Raw genomic sequence first — 18,622 nt, forward strand, 5'->3', positions numbered from 1 at the left:
TGGCATCATGTGCGCTTTTCTTCTGTGTAGTTAAAATTAAAGGACATGTCCCTCTTCTAATCGCAGCCAGGGTTCCATGGTGTAATGGTAAGCACTCTGGACTTTGAATCCAATGATCCGAGTTGAAGTCTTGGTGGAACCTCTTCCGTTTTGACATTGAGCTGGTATCATGTGCGCTTTTCTTCTGTGTAGTCAAAATGAAAGCACATGTCCCTCTTCTAATCTCAGCCAAGGTTCCATGGTGTAATGGTGAGCACTCTGGACTTTGAATCCAGTGATCCGAGTTCAAGTCTCGGTGGGACCTCTGTTGTTTTGAGATGTATCTCCATGGTTTACCTTGTGTGCAGCCCAAATGAAACCACACGTCGCCCTTCAAGAATCTGTCAGGGTACATGGTGAAATTGTGAGCACTCTGGACTCTGAATCCTCCAATCTGAGTTCAGCTCTGTGGGTCCTCAGTCTTGTGCAGTACCTTATGTTAAGAAAAAAAACTGTATGACCTTCCAATGTTAACTGTCAGGGTTCCATGGTGTAATGGTGAGCACTCTGGACTCTGAATCCAGTGATCCGAGTTCAAGTCTCGGTGGAACCTCTTCCATTTTGACATTTAGCTGGCATTGTGCGCTTTTCTTCAGTGTAGTCAAAATGAAAGCACATGTCCCTCTTCTAATCTCAGCCAGGGTTCCATGGTGTAATGGTGAGCACTCTGCACTTTGAATCCAGTGATCCGAGTTCGTCTCGGTGGAGCCTCTTCCATTTTGACATTCAGCTGGCATCACGTGGGCTATCTTCTGTTCAGCCAAGGTGAAAGCACATCCCTCATGCAGTATCAGACAGGCTTCCATGGTGTAATGGTAAGCCCTCTGGACTCTGAATCCAGCAATCCGAGTTCAAGTCTCGGTGGGACCTCTGTTGTTTTGAGATGTATCTCCATGGTTTACCTTGTGTACAGCCCAAATGAAACCACACGTCGCCCTTCAAGAATCTGTCAGGGTACATGGTGAAATTGTGACCACTCTGGACTCTGAATCCTCCAATCTGAGTTCAGCTCTGTGGGTCCTCAGTCTTGTGCAGTACCTTATGTTAAGAAAAAAAACTGTATGACCTTCCAATGTTACCTGTCAGGGTTCCATGGTGTAATGGTGAGCACTCTGGACTCTGAATCCAGTGATCCGAGTTCAAGTCTCGGTGGAACCTCTTCCATTTTGACATTTAGCTGGCATTGTGCGCTTTTCTTCTGTGTAGTCAAAATGAAAGCACATGTCCCTCTTCTAATCTCAGCCAGGGTTCCATGGTGTAATGGTGAGCACTCTGCACTTTGAATCCAGTGATCCGAGTTCGTCTCGGTGGAGCCTCTTCCATTTTGACATTCAGCTGGCATCGTGGGCTATCTTCTGTTCAGCCAAGGTGAAAGCACATCCCTCATGCAGTATCAGACAGGGTTACATGGTGTAATGGTAAGCACTCTGGACCCTGAATCCACCTATCCGAGTTCAAGTCTCGGTGGGACCTATGTTATTTTGAGATGTATCTCCATGGTTTACCTTGTGTGCAGCCCATGTGAAACCAAACGTCGCCCTTCAAGAATCTGCCAGAGAACGTGGTGAATTTGTGAGCGCTCTGGACTGAATCCACCAATATGAGTTCACCTCTGTGGGTCCTAAATTATGCGCTGTACCTTATGTTAAGAAAAACAAAACTGTATAACCTTCGAACGGTAACCTGTCAGGGTTCCATGGTGTAATGGTGAGCACTCTGGACTTTGAATCCAGTGATCCGAGTTCAAGTCTCGGTGGGACCTCTGTTGTTTTGAGATGTATCTCCATGGTTTACCTTGTGTACAGCCCAAATGAAACCATACGTCGCCCTTCAAGAATCTGCCAGGGTACATGGTGAAATTGTGAGCACTCTGGACTCTGAATCCTCCAATCTGAGTTCAGCTCTGTGGGTCCTCAGTCTTGTGCAGTACCTTATGTTAAGAAAACAAAACTGTATGACCTTCCAATGTGACGTGTCAGAGTTCCATGGTTTAATGGTTAGCACTCTGGACTCTGAATCCAGTGATCCGAGTTCAAGTCTTGGTGGAACCTCTTCCATTTTGACATTGAGCTGGCATCACGTGCGCTTTTCTTCTGTGTAGTCAAAATGAAAGCACATGTCCCTCTTCTAATCTCAGCCAGGGTTCCATGGTGTAATGGTGAGCACTCTGGTCTTTGAATCCAGTGATCCGAGTTCAAGTCTCGGTGGAGCCTCTTCCCTTTTGTCATTCAGCTGGCATCATGTGGGCTATCTTCTGTTCAGCCAAGGTGAAAGCACATCCCTCATGCTGTATCTGAAAGGGTTCCATGGTGTAATGGTAAGCACTCTGGACTCTGAATCCAGTGATCCGAGTTCAAGTCTCGGTGGGACCTCTGTTGTTTTGAGATGTATCTCCATGGTTTACCTTGTGTACAGCCCAAATGAAACCATACGTCGCCCTTCATGAATCTGCCAGGGTACATGGTGAAATTGTGAGCACTCTGGACTCTGAATCGAGTGATCCGAGTTCAAGTCTCGGTGGAACCTCTTCCATTTTGACATTGAGCTGGCATTGTGCGCTTTGCTTCTGTGTAGTTAAAATTAAAGCACATGTCCCTCTTCTAATCTCAGCCAGGGTTCAATGGTGTAATGGTAAGCACTCTGGACTTTGAATCCAGTGATCCGAGTTCAAGTCTTGGTGGAACCTCTTCCGTTTTGACATTGAGCTGGCATCATGTGCGCTTTTCTTCTGTGTAGTTAAAATTAAAGGACATGTCCCTCTTCTAATCTCAGCCAGGGTTCCATGGTGTAATGGTAAGCACTCTGGACTTTGAATCCAATGATCCGAGTTCAAGTCTTGGTGGAACCTCTTCCGTTTTGACATTGAGCTGGCATCATGTGCCCTTTTCTTCTGTGTAGTCAAAATGAAAGCACATGTCCCTCTTCTAATCTCAGCCAAGGTTCCATGGTGTAATGGTGAGCACTCTGGACTTTGAATCCAGTGATCCGAGTTCAAGTCTCGGTGGGACCTCTGTTGTTTTGAGATGTATCTCCATGGTTTACCTTGTGTGCAGCCCAAATGAAACCACACGTCGCCCTTCAAGAATCTGTCAGGGTACGTGGTGAAATTGTGAGCACTCTGGACTCTGAATCCTCCAATCTGAGTTCAGCTCTGTGGGTCCTCAGTCTTGTGCAGTACCTTATGTTAAGAAAAAAAACTGTATGACCTTCCAATGTTAACTGTCAGGGTTCCATGGTGTAATGGTGAGCACTCTGGACTCTGAATCCAGTGATCCGAGTTCAAGTCTCGGTGGAACCTCTTCCATTTTGACATTTAGCTGGCATTGTGCGCTTTTCTTCAGTGTAGTCAAAATGAAAGCACATGTCCCTCTTCTAATCTCAGCCAGGGTTCCATGGTGTAATGGTGAGCACTCTGCACTTTGAATCCAGTGATCCGAGTTCGTCTCGGTGGAGCCTCTTCCATTTTGACATTCAGCTGGCATCACGTGGGCTATCTTCTGTTCAGCCAAGGTGAAAGCACATCCCTCATGCAGTATCAGACAGGGTTCCATGGTGTAATGGTAAGCCCTCTGGACTCTGAATCCAGCAATCCGAGTTCAAGTCTCGGTGGGACCTCTGTTGTTTTGAGATGTATCTCCATGGTTTACCTTGTGTACAGCCCAAATGAAACCACACGTCGCCCTTCAAGAATCTGTCAGGGTACATGGTGAAATTGTGACCACTCTGGACTCTGAATCCTCCAATCTGAGTTCAGCTCTGTGGGTCCTCAGTCTTGTGCAGTACCTTATGTTAAGAAAAAAAACTGTATGACCTTCCAATGTTACCTGTCAGGGTTCCATGGTGTAATGGTGAGCACTCTGGACTCTGAATCCAGTGATCCGAGTTCAAGTCTCGGTGGAACCTCTTCCATTTTGACATTTAGCTGGCATTGTGCGCTTTTCTTCTGTGTAGTCAAAATGAAAGCACATGTCCCTCTTCTAATCTCAGCCAGGGTTCCATGGTGTAATGGTGAGCACTCTGCACTTTGAATCCAGTGATCCGAGTTCGTCTCGGTGGAGCCTCTTCCATTTTGACATTCAGCTGGCATCGTGGGCTATCTTCTGTTCAGCCAAGGTGAAAGCACATCCCTCATGCAGTATCAGACAGGGTTCCATGGTGTAATGGTAAGCACTCTGGACCCTGAATCCACCTATCCGAGTTCAAGTCTCGGTGGGACCTATGTTATTTTGAGATGTATCTCCATGGTTTACCTTGTGTGCAGCCCATGTGAAACCAAACGTCGCCCTTCAAGAATCTGCCAGAGAACGTGGTGAATTTGTGAGCGCTCTGGACTGAATCCACCAATATGAGTTCACCTCTGTGGGTCCTAAATTATGCGCTGTACCTTATGTTAAGAAAAACAAAACTGTATAACCTTCGAACGGTAACCTGTCAGGGTTCCATGGTGTAATGGTGAGCACTCTGGACTTTGAATCCAGTGATCCGAGTTCAAGTCTCGGTGGGACCTCTGTTGTTTTGAGATGTATCTCCATGGTTTACCTTGTGTACAGCCCAAATGAAACCATACGTCGCCCTTCAAGAATCTGCCAGGGTACATGGTGAAATTGTGAGCACTCTGGACTCTGAATCCTCCAATCTGAGTTCAGCTCTGTGGGTCCTCAGTCTTGTGCAGTACCTTATGTTAAGAAAACAAAACTGTATGACCTTCCAATGTGACGTGTCAGAGTTCCATGGTTTAATGGTTAGCACTCTGGACTCTGAATCCAGTGATCCGAGTTCAAGTCTTGGTGGAACCTCTTCCATTTTGACATTGAGCTGGCATCACGTGCGCTTTTCTTCTGTGTAGTCAAAATGAAAGCACATGTCCCTCTTCTAATCTCAGCCAGGGTTCCATGGTGTAATGGTGAGCACTCTGGACTTTGAATCCAGTGATCCGAGTTCAAGTCTCGGTGGAGCCTCTTCCCTTTTGTCATTCAGCTGGCATCATTTGGGCTATCTTCTGTTCAGCCAAGGTGAAAGCACATCCCTCATGCTGTATCTGAAAGGGTTCCATGGTGTAATGGTAAGCACTCTGGACTCTGAATCCAGTGATCCGAGTTCAAGTCTCGGTGGGACCTCTGTTGTTTTGAGATGTATCTCCATGGTTTACCTTGTGTACAGCCCAAATGAAACCATACGTCGCCCTTCAAGAATCTGCCAGCGTACATGGTGAAATTGTGAGCACTCTGGACTCTGAATCCTCCAATCTGAGTTCAGCTCTGTGGGTCCCCACCGTGCAGTATCTTAAGTTAAGAAAACAAAACTGTATGACCTTCCAATGTGACGTGTCAGGGTTCCATGGTTTAATGGTAAGCACTCTGGACTCTGAATCCAATGATCCAAGTTCAAGTTTTGGTGGGACCTCTGTTGTTTTGAGATGTATCTCCATGGTTAACCTTGTGTACAGCCCAAATGAAACCATACGTCGCCCTTGAAGAATCTGCCAGGGTACATGGTGAAATTGTGAGCACTCTGGACTCTGAATCCTCCAATCTGAGTTCAGCTCTGTGGGTCCTCAGTCTTGTGCAGTACCTTATGTTAAGAAAACAAAACTGTATGACCTTCCAATGTGACGTGTCAGGGTTCCATGGTGTAATGGTTAGCACTCTGGACTCTGAATCCAGCAATCCGAGTTCAAGTCTCGGTGCAACCTCTTCCGTTTTGACATTGAGCTGGCATCATGTGCGCTTTTCTTCTGTGTAGTTAAAATTAAAGCACATGTCCCTCTTCTAATCTCAGCCAGGGTTCCATGGTGTAATGGTAAGCACTCTGTACTTTGAATCCAGTGATCCGAGTTCAAGTCTTGGTGGAACCTCTTCCGTTTTGACATTGAGCTGGCATCATGTGCGCTTTTCTTCTGTGTAGTTAAAATTAAAGCACATGTCCCTCTTCTAAGCTCAGCCAGGGTTCCATGGTGTAATGGTAAGCACTCTGGACTTTGAATCCAGTGATCCGAGTTCAAGTCTTGGTGGAACCTCTTCCGTTTTGACATTGAGCTGGCATCATGTGCGCTTTTCTTCTGTGTAGTCAAAATGAAAGCACATGTCCCTCTTCTAATCTCAGCCAAGGTTCCATGATGTAATGGTGAGCACTCTGGACTTTGAATCCAGTGATCCGAGTTCATGTCTCGGTGGAACCTCGTCCATTTTGACATTCAACTGGCATCACGTGAGCTATCTTCTGTTCAGCAAAGGTGAAAGCACATCCCTCATGCGGTATCAGACAGGGTTCCATGGTGTAATAGTAAGCACTCTGGACTCTGAATCCGGTGATCCGAGTTCAAGTCTCGTTGGGACCTCTGTTGTTTTGAGATGTGTCTCCATGGGTTACCTTGTGTACAGCCCAAATGAAACCACACGTCGCCCTTCAAGAATCTGCCAGAGTACATGGTGAAATTGTGAGCACTCTGCACTTTGAATCCAGTGATCCGAGTTCAAGTCTCGGTGGAACCTCTTCCATTTAGACATTGAGCTGGCTGGCATCGTTCTTTTCTTCTGTGTAGTCAAAATGAAAGCACATGTCCCTCTTCTAATCTCAGCCAGGGTTCCATGGTGTTATGGTAAGCACTCTGGACTTTGAATCCAGTGATCGGAGTTCAAGTCTTGGCGGAACCTCTTCCATTTTGACATTGAGCTGGCATCATGTGCGCTTTTCTTCTGTGTAGTCAAAATGAAAGCACATGTCCCTCTTATAATCTCAGCCAGGGTTCCATAGTGTAATGGTGAGCACTCTGGACTTTGAATCCAGTGATCCGAGTTCAAGTCTCGGTGGGATCTTTGTTATTTTGAGATGTGTCTCCATGGTTTACCTTGTGTGCAGCCCATATGAAACCAAACGTCGCCCTACAAGAATCTGCCAGAGAACGTGGTGAATTTGTGAGCACTCTGGACTCTGAATCCACCAATATGAGTTCAGCTCTGTGGGTTCCCATCTTGTGCAGTATCTTATGTTAAGAAAACAAAACTGTATGACCTTCCAATGTTACCTGTCAGGGTTCCATGGTGTAATGGTGAGCACTCTGGACTCTGAATCCAGTGATCCGAGTTCAAGTCTCGGTGGAACCTCTTCCATTTTGACATTGAGCTGGCTGGCATCATGTGCCCTTTTCTTCTGTGTAGTCAAAATGAAAGCACATGTCCCTCTTCTAATCTCAGCCAGGGTTCCATGGTGTAATGGTAAGCACTCTGGACTTTGAATCCAGTGATCCGAGTTCAAGTCTCGGTGGAACCCTTTCCATTTTGACATTGAGCTGGCATCATGTGCGCTTTTCTTCTGTGTAGTCAAAATGAAAGCACATGTCCCTCTTCTAATCTCAGCCAGGGTTCCATGGTGTAATGGTAAGCACTCTGGACTTTGAATCCAGTGATCCGAGTTCAAGTCTCGGTGGAACCTCTTCCATTTTGACATTCAGCTGGCATCACGTGGGCTATCTTCTGTTCAGCCAAGGTGAAAGCACATCCCTCATGCGGTATCAGACAGGGTTCCATGGTGAAATGGTAAGCACTCTGGACTCTGAATCCAGTGATCCGAGTTCAAGTCTCGGTGGAACCTCTACCATTTTGACATTGAGCTGGCATCACGTGCGCTTTTCTTCTGTGTAGTCAAAATGAAAGCACATGTCCCTCTTCTAATCTCAGCCAAGGTTCCATGGTGTAATGGTGAGCACTCTGGACTTTGAATCCAGTGATCCGAGTTCAAGTCGCGGTGGAACCTCTTCCTTTTTGACATTCAGCTGGCATCATGTGGGCTATCTTCTGTTCCGCCAAGGTGAAAGCACATCCCTCCTGCAAAAACAAACAGGGTTCCATGGTGTAATGGTAAGCACTCTGGACTCTGAATCCAGCAATCCGAGTTCAAGTCTCGGTGGGACCTATGTTATTTTGAGATGTATCTCCATGGTTTACCTTGAGTGCATCCCATATGAAACCAAACGTCGCCCTTCAAGAATCTGCCAGAGAACGTGGTGAATTTGTGAGCACTCTGGACTCTGAATCCACCAGAATGAGTTCAGCTCTGTGGGTCCCCATCTTGTGCAGTATCTTATGTTAAGAAAACAAAACTGTATGACCTTCCAATGTCACCTGTCAGGGTTCAATGGTGTACTGGTGAGCACTCTGCACTTTGAATCCAGTGATCCGAGTTCAAGTCTCGGTGGAACCACTTCCATTTTGACATTCAGCTGTCATCACGTGGGCTACCTTCTGTTCAGCAAAGGTGAAAGCACATCCCTCCTGCAGTATCAGACAGGGTTCCATGGTGTAATGGTAAGCACTCTGGACTCTGAATCCAGCAATCCGAGTTCAAGTCTTGGTGGGACCTTTGTTTTTTTGAGATGTGTCTCCATGGTTTACCTTGTGTGCAGCCCATATGAAACCAAACGTCGCCCTTCAAGAATCTGCCAGAGAACGTGGTGAATTTGTGAGCACTCTGGACTCTGAATCCACCAATATGAGTTCAGCTCTGTGGGTCCTCATCTTGTGCAGTATCTTATGTTAAGAAAACAAAACTGTATGACCTTCCAATGTGACCCGTCAGGGTTCCATGGTGTAATGGTGAGCACTCTGGACTCTGAATCCAGTGATCCGAGTTCAAGTCTCGGTTGAACCTCTTCCATTTTGACATTGAGCTGGCTGGCATCATGTGCGCTTTTCTTCTGTGTAGTCAAAATGAAAGCACATGTCCCTCTTCTAACCTCAGCCAGGGTTCCATGGTGTAATGGTAAGCACTCTGGACTCTGAATCCAGTGATCCGAGTTCAAGTCTCGGTTGAACCTCTTCCATTTTGACATTGAGCTGGCTGGCATCATGTGCGCTTTTCTTCTGTGTAGTCAAAATGAAAGCACATGTCCCTCTTATAATCTCAGCCAGGGTTCCATAGTGTAATGGTGAGCACTCTGGACTTTGAATCTAGTGATCCGAGTTCAAGTCTCGGTGGGATCTTTGTTATTTTGAGATGTGTCTCCATGGTTTACCTTGTGTGCAGCCCATATGAAACCAAACGTCGCCCTACAAGAATCTGCCAGAGAACGTGGTGAATTTGTGAGCACTCTGGACTCTGAATCCACCAATATGAGTTCAGCTCTGTGGGTTCCCATCTTGTGCAGTATCTTATGTTAAGAAAACAAAACTGTATGACCTTCCAATGTTACCTGTCAGGGTTCCATGGTGTAATGGTGAGCACTCTGGACTCTGAATCCAGTGATCCGAGTTCAAGTCTCGGTGGAACCTCTTCCATTTTGACATTGAGCTGGCTGGCATCATGTGCCCTTTTCTTCTGTGTAGTCAAAATGAAAGCACATGTCCCTCTTCTAATCTCAGCCAGGGTTCCATGGTGTAATGGTAAGCACTCTGGACTTTGAATCCAGTGATCCGAGTTCAAGTCTCGGTGGAACCCTTTCCATTTTGACATTGAGCTGGCATCATGTGCGCTTTTCTTCTGTGTAGTCAAAATGAAAGCACATGTCCCTCTTCTAATCTCAGCCAGGGTTCCATGGTGTAATGGTAAGCACTCTGGACTTTGAATCCAGTGATCCGAGTTCAAGTCTCGGTGGAACCTCTTCCATTTTGACATTCAGCTGGCATCACGTGGGCTATCTTCTGTTCAGCCAAGGTGAAAGCACATCCCTCATGCGGTATCAGACAGGGTTCCATGGTGAAATGGTAAGCACTCTGGACTCTGAATCCAGTGATCCGAGTTCAAGTCTCGGTGGAACCTCTACCATTTTGACATTGAGCTGGCATCACGTGCGCTTTTCTTCTGTGTAGTCAAAATGAAAGCACATGTCCCTCTTCTAATCTCAGCCAAGGTTCCATGGTGTAATGGTGAGCACTCTGGACTTTGAATCCAGTGATCCGAGTTCAAGTCGCGGTGGAACCTCTTCCTTTTTGACATTCAGCTGGCATCATGTGGGCTATCTTCTGTTCAGCCAAGGTGAAAGCACATCCCTCCTGCAAAAACAAACAGGGTTCCATGGTGTAATGGTAAGCACTCTGGACTCTGAATCCAGCAATCCGAGTTCAAGTCTCGGTGGGACCTATGTTATTTTGAGATGTATCTCCATGGTTTACCTTGAGTGCATCCCATATGAAACCAAACGTCGCCCTTCAAGAATCTGCCAGAGAACGTGGTGAATTTGTGAGCACTCTGGACTCTGAATCCACCAGAATGAGTTCAGCTCTGTGGGTCCCCATCTTGTGCAGTATCTTATGTTAAGAAAACAAAACTGTATGACCTTCCAATGTCACCTGTCAGGGTTCAATGGTGTACTGGTGAGCACTCTGCACTTTGAATCCAGTGATCCGAGTTCAAGTCTCGGTGGAACCACTTCCATTTTGACATTCAGCTGTCATCACGTGGGCTACCTTCTGTTCAGCAAAGGTGAAAGCACATCCCTCCTGCAATATCAGACAGGGTTCCATGGTGTAATGGTAAGCACTCTGGACTCTGAATCCAGCAATCCGAGTTCAAGTCTTGGTGGGACCTTTGTTTTTTTGAGATGTGTCTCCATGGTTTACCTTGTGTGCAGCCCATATGAAACCAAACGTCGCCCTTCAAGAATCTGCCAGAGAACGTGGTGAATTTGTGAGCACTCTGGACTCTGAATCCACCAATATGAGTTCAGCTCTGTGGGTCCTCATCTTGTGCAGTATCTTATGTTAAGAAAACAAAACTGTATGACCTTCCAATGTGACCCGTCAGGTTTCCATGGTGTAATGGTGAGCACTCTGGACTCTGAATCCAGTGATCCGAGTTCAAGTCTCGGTTGAACCTCTTCCATTTTGACATTGAGCTGGCTGGCATCATGTGCGCTTTTCTTCTGTGTAGTCAAAATGAAAGCACATGTCCCTCTTCTAACCTCAGCCAGGGTTCCATGGTGTAATGGTAAGCACTCTGGACTCTGAATCCACCAATATGAGTTCAGCTCTGTGGGTCCCCATCTTGTGCAGTATCTTATGTTAAGAAAACAAAACTGTATGACCTTCCAATGTTACCTGTCAGGGTTCCATGGTGTAATGGTTAGCACTCTGGACTCTGAATCCAGTGATCCGAGTTCAAGTCTCGGTGGAACCTCTTCCATTTTGACATTGAGCTGGCTGGCATCATGTGCGCTTTTCTTCTGTGTAGTCAAAATGAAAGCACATGTCCCTCTTCTAATCTCAGCCAGGGTTCCATGGTGTAATGGTAAGCACTCTGGACTTTGAATCCAGTGATCCGAGTTCAAGTCTCGGTGGAACCTCTTCCATTTTGACATTGAGCTGGCATCATGTGCGCTTTTCTTCTGTGTAGTCAAAATGAAAGCACATGTCCCTCTTCTAATCTCAGCCAGGGTTCCATGGTGTAATTGGTAAGCACTCTGGACTTTGAATCCAGTGATCCGAGTTCAAGTCTCGGTGGACCCTCTTCCATTTTGACAATCTGCTGGCATCACGTGGGCTATCTTCTGTTCAGCAAAGGTGAAAGCACATCCCTCATGCGGTAACAGACAGGGTTCCATGGTGTAATGGTAAGCCCTCTGAACTCTGAATCCTGCAATCCGAGTTCAAGTCTCGGTGGGACCTCTGTTGTTTTGAGATGTATCTCCATGGTTTACCTTGTGTACAGCCCAAATGAAACCACACACCGCCCTTCAAGAATCTATCAGGGTACATGGTGAAATTGTGAGCACTCTGGACTCTGAATCCTCCAATCTGAGTTCAGCTCTGTGGGTCCTCAGTCTTGTGCAGTACCTTATGTTAAGAAAAAAAACTGTATGACCTTCCAATGTTACCTGTCAGGGTTCCATGGTGTAATGGTGAGCACTCTGGACTCTGAATCCAGTGATCCGAGTTCAAGTCTCGGTGGGACCTTTGTTATTTTGAGATGTGTCTCCATGGTTTACCTTGTGTGCAGCCCATATGAAACCAAACGTCGCCCTTCAAGAATCTGCCAGAGAACGTGGTGAATTTGTGAGCACTCTGGACTCTGAATCCACCAATATGAGTTCAGCTCTGTGGGTCCTCATCTTGTGCAGTATCTTATGTTAAGAAAACAAAACTGTATGACCTTCCAATGTGACCCGTCAGGGTTCCATGGTGTAATGGTGAGCACTCTGGACTCTGAATCCAGTGATCCGAGTTCAAGTCTCGGTGGAACCATTTCCATTTTGACATTGAGCTGGCTGGCATCGTGCGCTTTTCTTCTGTGTAGTCAAAATTAAAGCACATGTCCCTCTTCTAATCTCAGCCAGGGTTCCATGGTGTAATGGTAAGCACTCTGGACTTTGAATCCAGTGATCCGAGTTCAAGTCTTGGTGGAACCTCTTCCGTTTTGACATTGAGCTGGCATCATGTGCGCTTTTCTTCTGTGTAGTTAAAATTAAAGCACATGTCCCTCTTCTAATCTCAGCCAGGGTTCCATGGTGTAATGGTAAGCACTCTGGACTTTGAAGCCAGTGATCCGAGTTCAAGTCTTGGTGGAACCTCTTCCGTTTTGACATTGAGCTGGCATCATGTGCGCTTTTCTTCTGTGAAGTCAAAATGAAAGCACATGTCCCTCTTCTAATCTCAGCCAAGGTTCCATGGTGTAATGGTGAGCACTCTGGACTTTGAATCCAGTGATCCGAGTTCAAGTCTCGGTGGAACCTCTGTTGTTTTGAGATGTATCTCCATGGTTTACCTTGTGTACAGCCCAAATGAAACCATACGTCGCCCTTCAAGATTCTGCCAGGGTACATGGTGAAATTGTGAGCACTCTAGACTATGAATCCAGTGATCCGAGTTCAAGTCTCGGTGGAACCTCTTCCATTTTGACATTGAGCGGGCATTGTGCGCTTTGCTTCTGTGTAGTCAAAATGAAAGCACATGTCCCTCTTCAAATCTCAGCCAGGGTTCAATGGTGTAATGGTTAGCACTCTGGACTTTGAATCCAGTGATCAGAGTTCAAGTCTAGGTGGAATCTCTCTCATTTTTACATTGAGCTGGCATCATGTGGGCCTTTAGCTTCTGTGCAGCCAAGGTGAAAGCACATCCCTCCTGCAATAACAAACAGGGTTCCATGGTGTAATGGTAAGCACTCTGGTCTCTGAATCCAGCAATCGGAGTTCAAGTCTCGGTGGGACCTATGTTATTTTGAGATTTATCTCCATGGTTTACCTTGTGTGCAGCCCATATGAAACCAAACGTCGCCCTTCAAGAATCTGCCAGAGAACGTGGTGAATTTGTGAGCACTCTGGACTCGGAATCCACCAATATGAGTTCAGCTCTGTGGGTCCCCATCTTGTGCAGTATCTTATGTTAAGAAAACAAAACTGTATGACCTTCCAATGTTACCTGTCAGGGTTCCATGGTGTAATGGTGAGCACTGGACTCTGAATCCAGTGATCCGAGTTCAAGTCTCGGTGGAACCTCTTCCATTTAGACATTGAGCTGGCTGGCATTGTGCTTTTCTTCTGTGTAGTCAAAATGAAAGCACATGTCCCTCTTCTAAACTCAGCCAGGGTTCCATGGTGTAATGGTAAGCACTCTGGACTTTGAATCCAGTGATCCGAGTTCAAGTCTCGGTGGGACCTTTGTTATTTTGAGATGTGTCTCCATGGTTTACCTTGTGTGCAGCCCATATGAAACCAAACGTCGCCCTTCAAGAATCTGCCAGAGAACGTGGTGAATTTGTGAGCACTCTGGACTCTGAATCCACCAATATGAGTTCAGCTCTGTGGGTCCCCATCTTGTGCAGTATCTTATGTTAAGAAAACAAAACTGTATGACCTTCCAATGTTACCTGTCAGGGTTCCATGGTGTAATGGTGAGCACTCTGGACTCTGAATCCAGTGATCCGAGTTCAAGTCTCGGTGGAACCTCTTCCATTTTGACATTGAGCTGGCATCATGTGCGCTTTTCTTCTGTGTAGTCAAAATGAAAGCACATGTCCCTCTTCTAATCTCAGCCAGGGTTCCAAGGTGTAATGGTAAGCACTCTGGACTTTGAATCCAGTGATCTGAGTTCAAGTCTCGGTGGAACCTCTTCCATTTTGACATTCAGCTGGCATCACGTGGGCTATCTTCTGTTCAGCCAAGGTGAAAGCACATCCCTCATGCGGTATCAGACAGGGTTCCATGGTGTAATGGTAAGCACTCTGGACTCTGAATCCAGCAATCCTAGTTCAAGTCTCGGTGGGACCTCTGTTGTTTTGAGATGTATCTCCATGGTTTACCTTGTGTACAGCCCAAATGAAACCACACGTCGCCCTTCAAGAATCTGCCAGAGTACATGGTGAAATTGTGAGCACTCTGCACTTTGAATCCAGTGATCCGAGTTCAAGTCTCGGTGGAACCTCTTCCATTTTGACATTGAGCTGGCATCATGTGCGCTTTTCTTCTGTGTAGTCAAAATGAAAGCACATGTCCCTCTTCTAATCTCAGCCAAGGTTCCATGGTGTAATGGTGAGCACTATGGACTTTGAATCCAGTGATCCGAGTTCAAGTCTCGGTGGAACCTCTTCCATTTTGACAATCTGCTGGCATCACGTGGGCTATCTTCTGTTCAGCAAAGGTGAAAGCACATCCCTCCTGCAATATCAGACAGGGTTCCATGGTGTTATGGTAAGCACTCTGGACTCTGAATCCAGCAATCCGAGTTCAAGTCTCGGTGGGACCTTTGTTATTTTGAGATGTGTCTCCATGGTTTACCTTGTGTGCAGCCCATATTGAAACCAAACGTCGCCCTTCAAGAATCTGCCAGAGAACGTGGTGAATTTGTGAGCACTCTGGACTCTGAATCCACCAATATGAGTTCAGCTCTGTGGGTCCCCATCTTGTGCAGTATCTTATGTTAAGAAAACAAAACTGTATGACCTTCCAATGTTACCTGTCAGGGTTCCATGGTGTAATGGTGAGCACTCTGGACTCTGAATCCAGTGATCCGAGTTCAAGTCTCGGTGGAACCTCTTCCATTTAGACATTGAGCTGGCTGGCATTGTGCTTTTCTTCTGTGTAGTCAAAATGAAAGCACATGTCCCTCTTCTAAACTCAGCCAGGGTTCCATGGTGTAATGGTAAGCACTCTGGACTTTGAATCCAGTGATCCGAGTTCAAGTCTCGGTGGGACCTTTGTTATTTTGAGATGTGTCTCCATGGTTTACCTTGTGTGCAGCCCATATGAAACCAAATGTCGCCCTTCAAGAATCTGCCAGAGAACGTGGTGAATTTGTGAGCACTCTGGACTCTGAATCCACCAATATGAGTTCAGCTCTGTGGGTCCCCATCTTGTGCAGTATCTTATGTTAAGAAAACAAAACTGTATGACCTTCCAATGTTACCTGTCAGGGTTCCATGGTGTAATGGTGAGCACTCTGGACTCTGAATCCAGTGATCCGAGTTCAAGTCTCGGTGGAACCTCTTCCATTTTGACATTGAGCTGGCATCATGTGCGCTTTTCTTCTGTGTAGTCAAAATGAAAGCACATGTCCCTCTTCTAATCTCAGCCAGGGTTCCATGGTGTAATGGTAAGCACTCTGGACTTTGAATCCAGTGATCCGAGTTCAAGTCTCGGTGGAACCTCTTCCATTTTGACATTCAGCTGGCATCACGTGGGCTATCTTCTGTTCAGCCAAGGTGAAAGCACATCCCTCATGCGGTATCAGACAGGGTTCCATGGTGAAATGGTAAGCACTCTGGACTCTGAATCCAGCAATCCGAGTTCAAGTCTCGGTGGGACCTCTGTTGTTTTGAGATGTATCTCCATGGTTTACCTTGTGTACAGCCCAAATGAAACCACACGTCGCCCTTCAAGAATCTGTCAGGGTACATGGTGAAATTGTGAGCACTCTGGACTCTGAATCCTCCAATCTGAGTTCAGCTCTGTGGGTCCTCAGTCTTGTGCAGTACCTTATGTTAAGAAAAAAAACTGTATGACCTTCCAATGTCACCTGACAGGGTTCCATGGTGTAATGGTGAGCACTCTGCACTTTGAATCCAGTGATCCGAGTTCAAGTCTCGGTGGAGCCTCTTCCTTTTTGACATTCAGCTGGCATCACGTGGGCTATCTTCTGTTCAGCCAAGGTGAAAGCACATCCCTCATGCAGTATCAGACAGGGTTCCATGGTGTAATGGTAAACACTCTGGACTCTGAATGCAGTGACCAGAGTTCAAGTCTCGGTGGGACCTCTGTTGTTTTGAGATGTATCTCCATGGTTTACCTTGTGTACAGCCCAAATGAAACCATACGTCTCCCTTCAAGAATCTGCCAGGGTACATGGTGAAATTGTGAGCCCTCTGGACTCTGAATCCAGTGATCCGAGTTCAAGTCTCGGTGGAACCTCTTCCATTTTGACATTGAGCTGGCATCGTGCGCTTTTCTTCTGTGTAGTCAAAATGAAAGCACATGTCCCTCTTCAAATCTCAGCCAGGGTTCCATGGTGTAATGGTGAGCACTCTGGACTTTGAATCCAGTGATCAGAGTTCAAGTCTAGGTGGAATCTCTCTCATTTTTACATTGAGCTGGCATCATGTGGGCCTTTAGCTTCTGTGCAGCCAAGGTGAAAGCACATCCCTCCTGCAATAACAAACAGGGTTCCATGGTGTAATGGTAAGCATTCTGGACTTTGAATCCAGTGATCCGAGTTCAAGTCTCGGTGGAACCTCTTCCATTTTGACATTGAGCTGGCATCATGTGCGCTTTTCTTCTGTGTAGTCAAAATGAAAGCACATGTCCCTCTTCTAATCTCAGCCAGGCTTCCATGGTGTAATGGTAAGCACTCTGGACTTTGAATCCAGTGATCCGAGTTCAAGTCTCGGTGGAACCTCTTCCATTTTGACATTCAGCTGGCATCACGTGGGCTATCTTCTGTTCAGCCAAGGTGAAAGCACATCCATCATGCGGTATCAGACAGGGTTTCATGGTGTAATGGTAAGCACTGGACTCTGAATCCAGTGATCCGAGTTCAAGTCTCGGTGGAACCTCTTCCATTTTGACATTGAGCTGTCATCACGTGGGCCTTTAGCTTCTGTGCAGCCAAGGTGAAAGCACATCCCTCCTGCAATATCCGACAGGGTTCCATGGTGTAATGGTAAGCACTCTGGACTCTGAATCCAGCAATCCGAGTTCAAGTCTCGGTGGGACCTTTGTTATTTTGAGATGTGTCTCCATGGTTTTCCTTGTGTGCAGCCCATATGAAACCAAACGTCGCCCTTCAAGAATCTGCCAGAGAACGTGGTGAATTTGTGAGCACTCTGGACTCTGAATCCACCAATATGAGTTCAGCTCTGTGGGTCCCCATCTTGTGCAGTATCTTATGTTAAGAAAACAAAACTGTATGACCTTCCAATGTTACCTGTCAGGGTTCCATGGTGTAATGGTGAGCACTCTGGACTCTGAATCCAGTGATCCGAGTTCAAGTCTCGGTGGAACCTCTTCCATTTTGACATTGAGCTGGCATCATGTGCGCTTTTCTTCTGTGTAGTCAAAATGAAAGCACATGTCCCTCTTCTAATCTCAGCCAGGGTTCCATGGTGTAATGGTAAGCACTCTGGACTTTGAATCCAGTGATCTGAGTTCAAGTCTCGGTGGAACCTCTTCCATTTTGACATTCAGCTGGCATCACGTGGGCTATCTTCTGTTCAGCCAAGGTGAAAGCACATCCCTCATGCGGTATCAGACAGGGTTCCATGGTGTAATGGTAAGCACTCTGGACTCTGAATCCAGCAATCCGAGTTCAAGTCTCGGTGGGACCTCTGTTGTTTTGAGATGTATCTCCATGGTTTACCTTGTGTACAGCCCAAATGAAACCACACGTCGCCCTTCAAGAATCTGCCAGAGTACATGGTGAAATTGTGAGCACTCTGCACTTTGAATCCAGTGATCCGAGTTCAAGTCTCGGTGGAACCTCTTCCATTTTGACATTGAGCTGGCATCATGTGCGCTTTTCTTCTGTGTAGTCAAAATGAAAGCACATGTCCCTCTTCTAATCTCAGCCAAGGTTCCATGGTGTAATGGTAAGCACTCTGGACTTTGAATCCAGTGATCCGAGTTCAAGTCTCGGTGGGACCTTTGTTATTTTGAGATGTGTCTCCATGGTTTACCTTGTGTGCAGCCCATATGAAACCAAATGTCGCCCTTCAAGAATCTGCCAGAGAACGTGGTGAATTTGTGAGCACTCTGGACTCTGAATCCACCAATATGAGTTCAGCTCTGTGGGTCCCCAGCTTGTGCAGTATCTTATGTTAAGAAAACAAAACTGTATGACCTTCCAATGTTACCTGTCAGGGTTCCATGGTGTAATGGTGAGCACTCTGGACTCTGAATCCAGTGATCCGAGTTCAAGTCTCGGTGGAACCTCTTCCATTTTGACATTGAGCTGGCATCATGTGCGCTTTTCTTCTGTGTAGTCAAAATGAAAGCACATGTCCCTCTTCTAATCTCAGCCAGGGTTCCATGGTGTAATGGTAAGCACTCTGGACTTTGAATCCAGTGATCCGAGTTCAAGTCTCGGTGGAACCTCTTCCATTTTGACATTCAGCTGGCATCACGTGGGCTATCTTCTGTTCAGCCAAGGTGAAAGCACATCCCTCATGC

The 18,622-nt window shown here is 46.4% G+C and overlaps 68 non-coding genes across 68 annotated transcripts; all 68 read left to right on the top strand.

Moving 5' to 3' along the window:
• Positions 1–232: 232 nt before the first annotated feature.
• On the top strand, positions 233–304 carry trnaq-uug (transfer RNA glutamine (anticodon UUG)). Its single transcript has one exon. It is a non-coding gene; the product is annotated as a tRNA-Gln (tRNA).
• Positions 305–520: 216 nt separating this feature from the next.
• trnaq-cug (transfer RNA glutamine (anticodon CUG)) lies at positions 521–592 on the top strand. The gene has a single exon. It is a non-coding gene; the product is annotated as a tRNA-Gln (tRNA).
• A 533-nt stretch (positions 593–1,125) lies between these two features.
• trnaq-cug (transfer RNA glutamine (anticodon CUG)) lies at positions 1,126–1,197 on the top strand. Its single transcript has one exon. It is a non-coding gene; the product is annotated as a tRNA-Gln (tRNA).
• Positions 1,198–1,729: 532 nt separating this feature from the next.
• trnaq-uug (transfer RNA glutamine (anticodon UUG)) lies at positions 1,730–1,801 on the top strand. The gene has a single exon. It is a non-coding gene; the product is annotated as a tRNA-Gln (tRNA).
• A 379-nt stretch (positions 1,802–2,180) lies between these two features.
• trnaq-uug (transfer RNA glutamine (anticodon UUG)) lies at positions 2,181–2,252 on the top strand. The gene has a single exon. It is a non-coding gene; the product is annotated as a tRNA-Gln (tRNA).
• Positions 2,253–2,339: 87 nt separating this feature from the next.
• On the top strand, positions 2,340–2,411 carry trnaq-cug (transfer RNA glutamine (anticodon CUG)). The gene has a single exon. It is a non-coding gene; the product is annotated as a tRNA-Gln (tRNA).
• A 242-nt stretch (positions 2,412–2,653) lies between these two features.
• Positions 2,654–2,725, top strand: trnaq-uug (transfer RNA glutamine (anticodon UUG)). Its single transcript has one exon. It is a non-coding gene; the product is annotated as a tRNA-Gln (tRNA).
• Positions 2,726–2,815: 90 nt separating this feature from the next.
• trnaq-uug (transfer RNA glutamine (anticodon UUG)) lies at positions 2,816–2,887 on the top strand. Its single transcript has one exon. It is a non-coding gene; the product is annotated as a tRNA-Gln (tRNA).
• A 90-nt stretch (positions 2,888–2,977) lies between these two features.
• On the top strand, positions 2,978–3,049 carry trnaq-uug (transfer RNA glutamine (anticodon UUG)). Its single transcript has one exon. It is a non-coding gene; the product is annotated as a tRNA-Gln (tRNA).
• A 216-nt stretch (positions 3,050–3,265) lies between these two features.
• Positions 3,266–3,337, top strand: trnaq-cug (transfer RNA glutamine (anticodon CUG)). The gene has a single exon. It is a non-coding gene; the product is annotated as a tRNA-Gln (tRNA).
• A 245-nt stretch (positions 3,338–3,582) lies between these two features.
• Positions 3,583–3,654, top strand: trnaq-cug (transfer RNA glutamine (anticodon CUG)). Its single transcript has one exon. It is a non-coding gene; the product is annotated as a tRNA-Gln (tRNA).
• Positions 3,655–3,870: 216 nt separating this feature from the next.
• trnaq-cug (transfer RNA glutamine (anticodon CUG)) lies at positions 3,871–3,942 on the top strand. The gene has a single exon. It is a non-coding gene; the product is annotated as a tRNA-Gln (tRNA).
• Positions 3,943–4,474: 532 nt separating this feature from the next.
• trnaq-uug (transfer RNA glutamine (anticodon UUG)) lies at positions 4,475–4,546 on the top strand. The gene has a single exon. It is a non-coding gene; the product is annotated as a tRNA-Gln (tRNA).
• Positions 4,547–4,925: 379 nt separating this feature from the next.
• On the top strand, positions 4,926–4,997 carry trnaq-uug (transfer RNA glutamine (anticodon UUG)). The gene has a single exon. It is a non-coding gene; the product is annotated as a tRNA-Gln (tRNA).
• Positions 4,998–5,084: 87 nt separating this feature from the next.
• On the top strand, positions 5,085–5,156 carry trnaq-cug (transfer RNA glutamine (anticodon CUG)). Its single transcript has one exon. It is a non-coding gene; the product is annotated as a tRNA-Gln (tRNA).
• A 503-nt stretch (positions 5,157–5,659) lies between these two features.
• trnaq-cug (transfer RNA glutamine (anticodon CUG)) lies at positions 5,660–5,731 on the top strand. The gene has a single exon. It is a non-coding gene; the product is annotated as a tRNA-Gln (tRNA).
• Positions 5,732–5,821: 90 nt separating this feature from the next.
• trnaq-uug (transfer RNA glutamine (anticodon UUG)) lies at positions 5,822–5,893 on the top strand. Its single transcript has one exon. It is a non-coding gene; the product is annotated as a tRNA-Gln (tRNA).
• Positions 5,894–5,983: 90 nt separating this feature from the next.
• trnaq-uug (transfer RNA glutamine (anticodon UUG)) lies at positions 5,984–6,055 on the top strand. The gene has a single exon. It is a non-coding gene; the product is annotated as a tRNA-Gln (tRNA).
• A 90-nt stretch (positions 6,056–6,145) lies between these two features.
• Positions 6,146–6,217, top strand: trnaq-uug (transfer RNA glutamine (anticodon UUG)). The gene has a single exon. It is a non-coding gene; the product is annotated as a tRNA-Gln (tRNA).
• Positions 6,218–6,782: 565 nt separating this feature from the next.
• Positions 6,783–6,854, top strand: trnaq-uug (transfer RNA glutamine (anticodon UUG)). The gene has a single exon. It is a non-coding gene; the product is annotated as a tRNA-Gln (tRNA).
• A 216-nt stretch (positions 6,855–7,070) lies between these two features.
• On the top strand, positions 7,071–7,142 carry trnaq-cug (transfer RNA glutamine (anticodon CUG)). The gene has a single exon. It is a non-coding gene; the product is annotated as a tRNA-Gln (tRNA).
• A 94-nt stretch (positions 7,143–7,236) lies between these two features.
• On the top strand, positions 7,237–7,308 carry trnaq-uug (transfer RNA glutamine (anticodon UUG)). Its single transcript has one exon. It is a non-coding gene; the product is annotated as a tRNA-Gln (tRNA).
• Positions 7,309–7,398: 90 nt separating this feature from the next.
• On the top strand, positions 7,399–7,470 carry trnaq-uug (transfer RNA glutamine (anticodon UUG)). The gene has a single exon. It is a non-coding gene; the product is annotated as a tRNA-Gln (tRNA).
• An 87-nt stretch (positions 7,471–7,557) lies between these two features.
• Positions 7,558–7,629, top strand: trnaq-cug (transfer RNA glutamine (anticodon CUG)). Its single transcript has one exon. It is a non-coding gene; the product is annotated as a tRNA-Gln (tRNA).
• A 90-nt stretch (positions 7,630–7,719) lies between these two features.
• On the top strand, positions 7,720–7,791 carry trnaq-uug (transfer RNA glutamine (anticodon UUG)). The gene has a single exon. It is a non-coding gene; the product is annotated as a tRNA-Gln (tRNA).
• Positions 7,792–7,878: 87 nt separating this feature from the next.
• Positions 7,879–7,950, top strand: trnaq-cug (transfer RNA glutamine (anticodon CUG)). Its single transcript has one exon. It is a non-coding gene; the product is annotated as a tRNA-Gln (tRNA).
• Positions 7,951–8,325: 375 nt separating this feature from the next.
• trnaq-cug (transfer RNA glutamine (anticodon CUG)) lies at positions 8,326–8,397 on the top strand. Its single transcript has one exon. It is a non-coding gene; the product is annotated as a tRNA-Gln (tRNA).
• Positions 8,398–8,613: 216 nt separating this feature from the next.
• Positions 8,614–8,685, top strand: trnaq-cug (transfer RNA glutamine (anticodon CUG)). The gene has a single exon. It is a non-coding gene; the product is annotated as a tRNA-Gln (tRNA).
• A 94-nt stretch (positions 8,686–8,779) lies between these two features.
• On the top strand, positions 8,780–8,851 carry trnaq-cug (transfer RNA glutamine (anticodon CUG)). The gene has a single exon. It is a non-coding gene; the product is annotated as a tRNA-Gln (tRNA).
• Positions 8,852–8,945: 94 nt separating this feature from the next.
• trnaq-uug (transfer RNA glutamine (anticodon UUG)) lies at positions 8,946–9,017 on the top strand. The gene has a single exon. It is a non-coding gene; the product is annotated as a tRNA-Gln (tRNA).
• A 216-nt stretch (positions 9,018–9,233) lies between these two features.
• trnaq-cug (transfer RNA glutamine (anticodon CUG)) lies at positions 9,234–9,305 on the top strand. Its single transcript has one exon. It is a non-coding gene; the product is annotated as a tRNA-Gln (tRNA).
• A 94-nt stretch (positions 9,306–9,399) lies between these two features.
• trnaq-uug (transfer RNA glutamine (anticodon UUG)) lies at positions 9,400–9,471 on the top strand. The gene has a single exon. It is a non-coding gene; the product is annotated as a tRNA-Gln (tRNA).
• Positions 9,472–9,561: 90 nt separating this feature from the next.
• Positions 9,562–9,633, top strand: trnaq-uug (transfer RNA glutamine (anticodon UUG)). Its single transcript has one exon. It is a non-coding gene; the product is annotated as a tRNA-Gln (tRNA).
• Positions 9,634–9,720: 87 nt separating this feature from the next.
• On the top strand, positions 9,721–9,792 carry trnaq-cug (transfer RNA glutamine (anticodon CUG)). Its single transcript has one exon. It is a non-coding gene; the product is annotated as a tRNA-Gln (tRNA).
• A 90-nt stretch (positions 9,793–9,882) lies between these two features.
• trnaq-uug (transfer RNA glutamine (anticodon UUG)) lies at positions 9,883–9,954 on the top strand. The gene has a single exon. It is a non-coding gene; the product is annotated as a tRNA-Gln (tRNA).
• Positions 9,955–10,041: 87 nt separating this feature from the next.
• Positions 10,042–10,113, top strand: trnaq-cug (transfer RNA glutamine (anticodon CUG)). Its single transcript has one exon. It is a non-coding gene; the product is annotated as a tRNA-Gln (tRNA).
• Positions 10,114–10,488: 375 nt separating this feature from the next.
• On the top strand, positions 10,489–10,560 carry trnaq-cug (transfer RNA glutamine (anticodon CUG)). Its single transcript has one exon. It is a non-coding gene; the product is annotated as a tRNA-Gln (tRNA).
• Positions 10,561–10,775: 215 nt separating this feature from the next.
• Positions 10,776–10,848, top strand: trnaq-cug (transfer RNA glutamine (anticodon CUG)). Its single transcript has one exon. It is a non-coding gene; the product is annotated as a tRNA-Gln (tRNA).
• A 228-nt stretch (positions 10,849–11,076) lies between these two features.
• On the top strand, positions 11,077–11,148 carry trnaq-cug (transfer RNA glutamine (anticodon CUG)). The gene has a single exon. It is a non-coding gene; the product is annotated as a tRNA-Gln (tRNA).
• A 94-nt stretch (positions 11,149–11,242) lies between these two features.
• Positions 11,243–11,314, top strand: trnaq-uug (transfer RNA glutamine (anticodon UUG)). Its single transcript has one exon. It is a non-coding gene; the product is annotated as a tRNA-Gln (tRNA).
• An 89-nt stretch (positions 11,315–11,403) lies between these two features.
• On the top strand, positions 11,404–11,477 carry trnaq-uug (transfer RNA glutamine (anticodon UUG)). The gene has a single exon. It is a non-coding gene; the product is annotated as a tRNA-Gln (tRNA).
• A 375-nt stretch (positions 11,478–11,852) lies between these two features.
• On the top strand, positions 11,853–11,924 carry trnaq-cug (transfer RNA glutamine (anticodon CUG)). The gene has a single exon. It is a non-coding gene; the product is annotated as a tRNA-Gln (tRNA).
• Positions 11,925–12,140: 216 nt separating this feature from the next.
• On the top strand, positions 12,141–12,212 carry trnaq-cug (transfer RNA glutamine (anticodon CUG)). Its single transcript has one exon. It is a non-coding gene; the product is annotated as a tRNA-Gln (tRNA).
• A 92-nt stretch (positions 12,213–12,304) lies between these two features.
• On the top strand, positions 12,305–12,376 carry trnaq-uug (transfer RNA glutamine (anticodon UUG)). The gene has a single exon. It is a non-coding gene; the product is annotated as a tRNA-Gln (tRNA).
• A 90-nt stretch (positions 12,377–12,466) lies between these two features.
• Positions 12,467–12,538, top strand: trnaq-uug (transfer RNA glutamine (anticodon UUG)). Its single transcript has one exon. It is a non-coding gene; the product is annotated as a tRNA-Gln (tRNA).
• A 90-nt stretch (positions 12,539–12,628) lies between these two features.
• On the top strand, positions 12,629–12,700 carry trnaq-uug (transfer RNA glutamine (anticodon UUG)). The gene has a single exon. It is a non-coding gene; the product is annotated as a tRNA-Gln (tRNA).
• An 852-nt stretch (positions 12,701–13,552) lies between these two features.
• trnaq-uug (transfer RNA glutamine (anticodon UUG)) lies at positions 13,553–13,624 on the top strand. The gene has a single exon. It is a non-coding gene; the product is annotated as a tRNA-Gln (tRNA).
• A 216-nt stretch (positions 13,625–13,840) lies between these two features.
• On the top strand, positions 13,841–13,912 carry trnaq-cug (transfer RNA glutamine (anticodon CUG)). Its single transcript has one exon. It is a non-coding gene; the product is annotated as a tRNA-Gln (tRNA).
• Positions 13,913–14,002: 90 nt separating this feature from the next.
• Positions 14,003–14,074, top strand: trnaq-uug (transfer RNA glutamine (anticodon UUG)). Its single transcript has one exon. It is a non-coding gene; the product is annotated as a tRNA-Gln (tRNA).
• Positions 14,075–14,161: 87 nt separating this feature from the next.
• On the top strand, positions 14,162–14,233 carry trnaq-cug (transfer RNA glutamine (anticodon CUG)). The gene has a single exon. It is a non-coding gene; the product is annotated as a tRNA-Gln (tRNA).
• Positions 14,234–14,477: 244 nt separating this feature from the next.
• Positions 14,478–14,549, top strand: trnaq-uug (transfer RNA glutamine (anticodon UUG)). Its single transcript has one exon. It is a non-coding gene; the product is annotated as a tRNA-Gln (tRNA).
• An 87-nt stretch (positions 14,550–14,636) lies between these two features.
• On the top strand, positions 14,637–14,708 carry trnaq-cug (transfer RNA glutamine (anticodon CUG)). Its single transcript has one exon. It is a non-coding gene; the product is annotated as a tRNA-Gln (tRNA).
• Positions 14,709–14,925: 217 nt separating this feature from the next.
• On the top strand, positions 14,926–14,997 carry trnaq-cug (transfer RNA glutamine (anticodon CUG)). Its single transcript has one exon. It is a non-coding gene; the product is annotated as a tRNA-Gln (tRNA).
• A 90-nt stretch (positions 14,998–15,087) lies between these two features.
• trnaq-uug (transfer RNA glutamine (anticodon UUG)) lies at positions 15,088–15,159 on the top strand. The gene has a single exon. It is a non-coding gene; the product is annotated as a tRNA-Gln (tRNA).
• A 216-nt stretch (positions 15,160–15,375) lies between these two features.
• On the top strand, positions 15,376–15,447 carry trnaq-cug (transfer RNA glutamine (anticodon CUG)). The gene has a single exon. It is a non-coding gene; the product is annotated as a tRNA-Gln (tRNA).
• A 90-nt stretch (positions 15,448–15,537) lies between these two features.
• trnaq-uug (transfer RNA glutamine (anticodon UUG)) lies at positions 15,538–15,609 on the top strand. The gene has a single exon. It is a non-coding gene; the product is annotated as a tRNA-Gln (tRNA).
• An 87-nt stretch (positions 15,610–15,696) lies between these two features.
• Positions 15,697–15,768, top strand: trnaq-cug (transfer RNA glutamine (anticodon CUG)). The gene has a single exon. It is a non-coding gene; the product is annotated as a tRNA-Gln (tRNA).
• A 216-nt stretch (positions 15,769–15,984) lies between these two features.
• trnaq-uug (transfer RNA glutamine (anticodon UUG)) lies at positions 15,985–16,056 on the top strand. Its single transcript has one exon. It is a non-coding gene; the product is annotated as a tRNA-Gln (tRNA).
• Positions 16,057–16,143: 87 nt separating this feature from the next.
• Positions 16,144–16,215, top strand: trnaq-cug (transfer RNA glutamine (anticodon CUG)). The gene has a single exon. It is a non-coding gene; the product is annotated as a tRNA-Gln (tRNA).
• Positions 16,216–16,619: 404 nt separating this feature from the next.
• Positions 16,620–16,691, top strand: trnaq-uug (transfer RNA glutamine (anticodon UUG)). The gene has a single exon. It is a non-coding gene; the product is annotated as a tRNA-Gln (tRNA).
• An 89-nt stretch (positions 16,692–16,780) lies between these two features.
• On the top strand, positions 16,781–16,853 carry trnaq-uug (transfer RNA glutamine (anticodon UUG)). The gene has a single exon. It is a non-coding gene; the product is annotated as a tRNA-Gln (tRNA).
• A 247-nt stretch (positions 16,854–17,100) lies between these two features.
• trnaq-cug (transfer RNA glutamine (anticodon CUG)) lies at positions 17,101–17,172 on the top strand. The gene has a single exon. It is a non-coding gene; the product is annotated as a tRNA-Gln (tRNA).
• A 216-nt stretch (positions 17,173–17,388) lies between these two features.
• On the top strand, positions 17,389–17,460 carry trnaq-cug (transfer RNA glutamine (anticodon CUG)). Its single transcript has one exon. It is a non-coding gene; the product is annotated as a tRNA-Gln (tRNA).
• A 90-nt stretch (positions 17,461–17,550) lies between these two features.
• On the top strand, positions 17,551–17,622 carry trnaq-uug (transfer RNA glutamine (anticodon UUG)). The gene has a single exon. It is a non-coding gene; the product is annotated as a tRNA-Gln (tRNA).
• An 87-nt stretch (positions 17,623–17,709) lies between these two features.
• Positions 17,710–17,781, top strand: trnaq-cug (transfer RNA glutamine (anticodon CUG)). Its single transcript has one exon. It is a non-coding gene; the product is annotated as a tRNA-Gln (tRNA).
• Positions 17,782–18,025: 244 nt separating this feature from the next.
• Positions 18,026–18,097, top strand: trnaq-uug (transfer RNA glutamine (anticodon UUG)). Its single transcript has one exon. It is a non-coding gene; the product is annotated as a tRNA-Gln (tRNA).
• Positions 18,098–18,313: 216 nt separating this feature from the next.
• On the top strand, positions 18,314–18,385 carry trnaq-cug (transfer RNA glutamine (anticodon CUG)). Its single transcript has one exon. It is a non-coding gene; the product is annotated as a tRNA-Gln (tRNA).
• A 90-nt stretch (positions 18,386–18,475) lies between these two features.
• trnaq-uug (transfer RNA glutamine (anticodon UUG)) lies at positions 18,476–18,547 on the top strand. The gene has a single exon. It is a non-coding gene; the product is annotated as a tRNA-Gln (tRNA).
• The last annotated feature ends 75 nt before the right edge of the window (positions 18,548–18,622 follow it).

Source organism: Festucalex cinctus, chromosome 1, assembly GCF_051991245.1.
Source record: "Festucalex cinctus isolate MCC-2025b chromosome 1, RoL_Fcin_1.0, whole genome shotgun sequence".
NCBI lineage: Eukaryota > Metazoa > Chordata > Actinopteri > Syngnathiformes > Syngnathidae > Festucalex > Festucalex cinctus.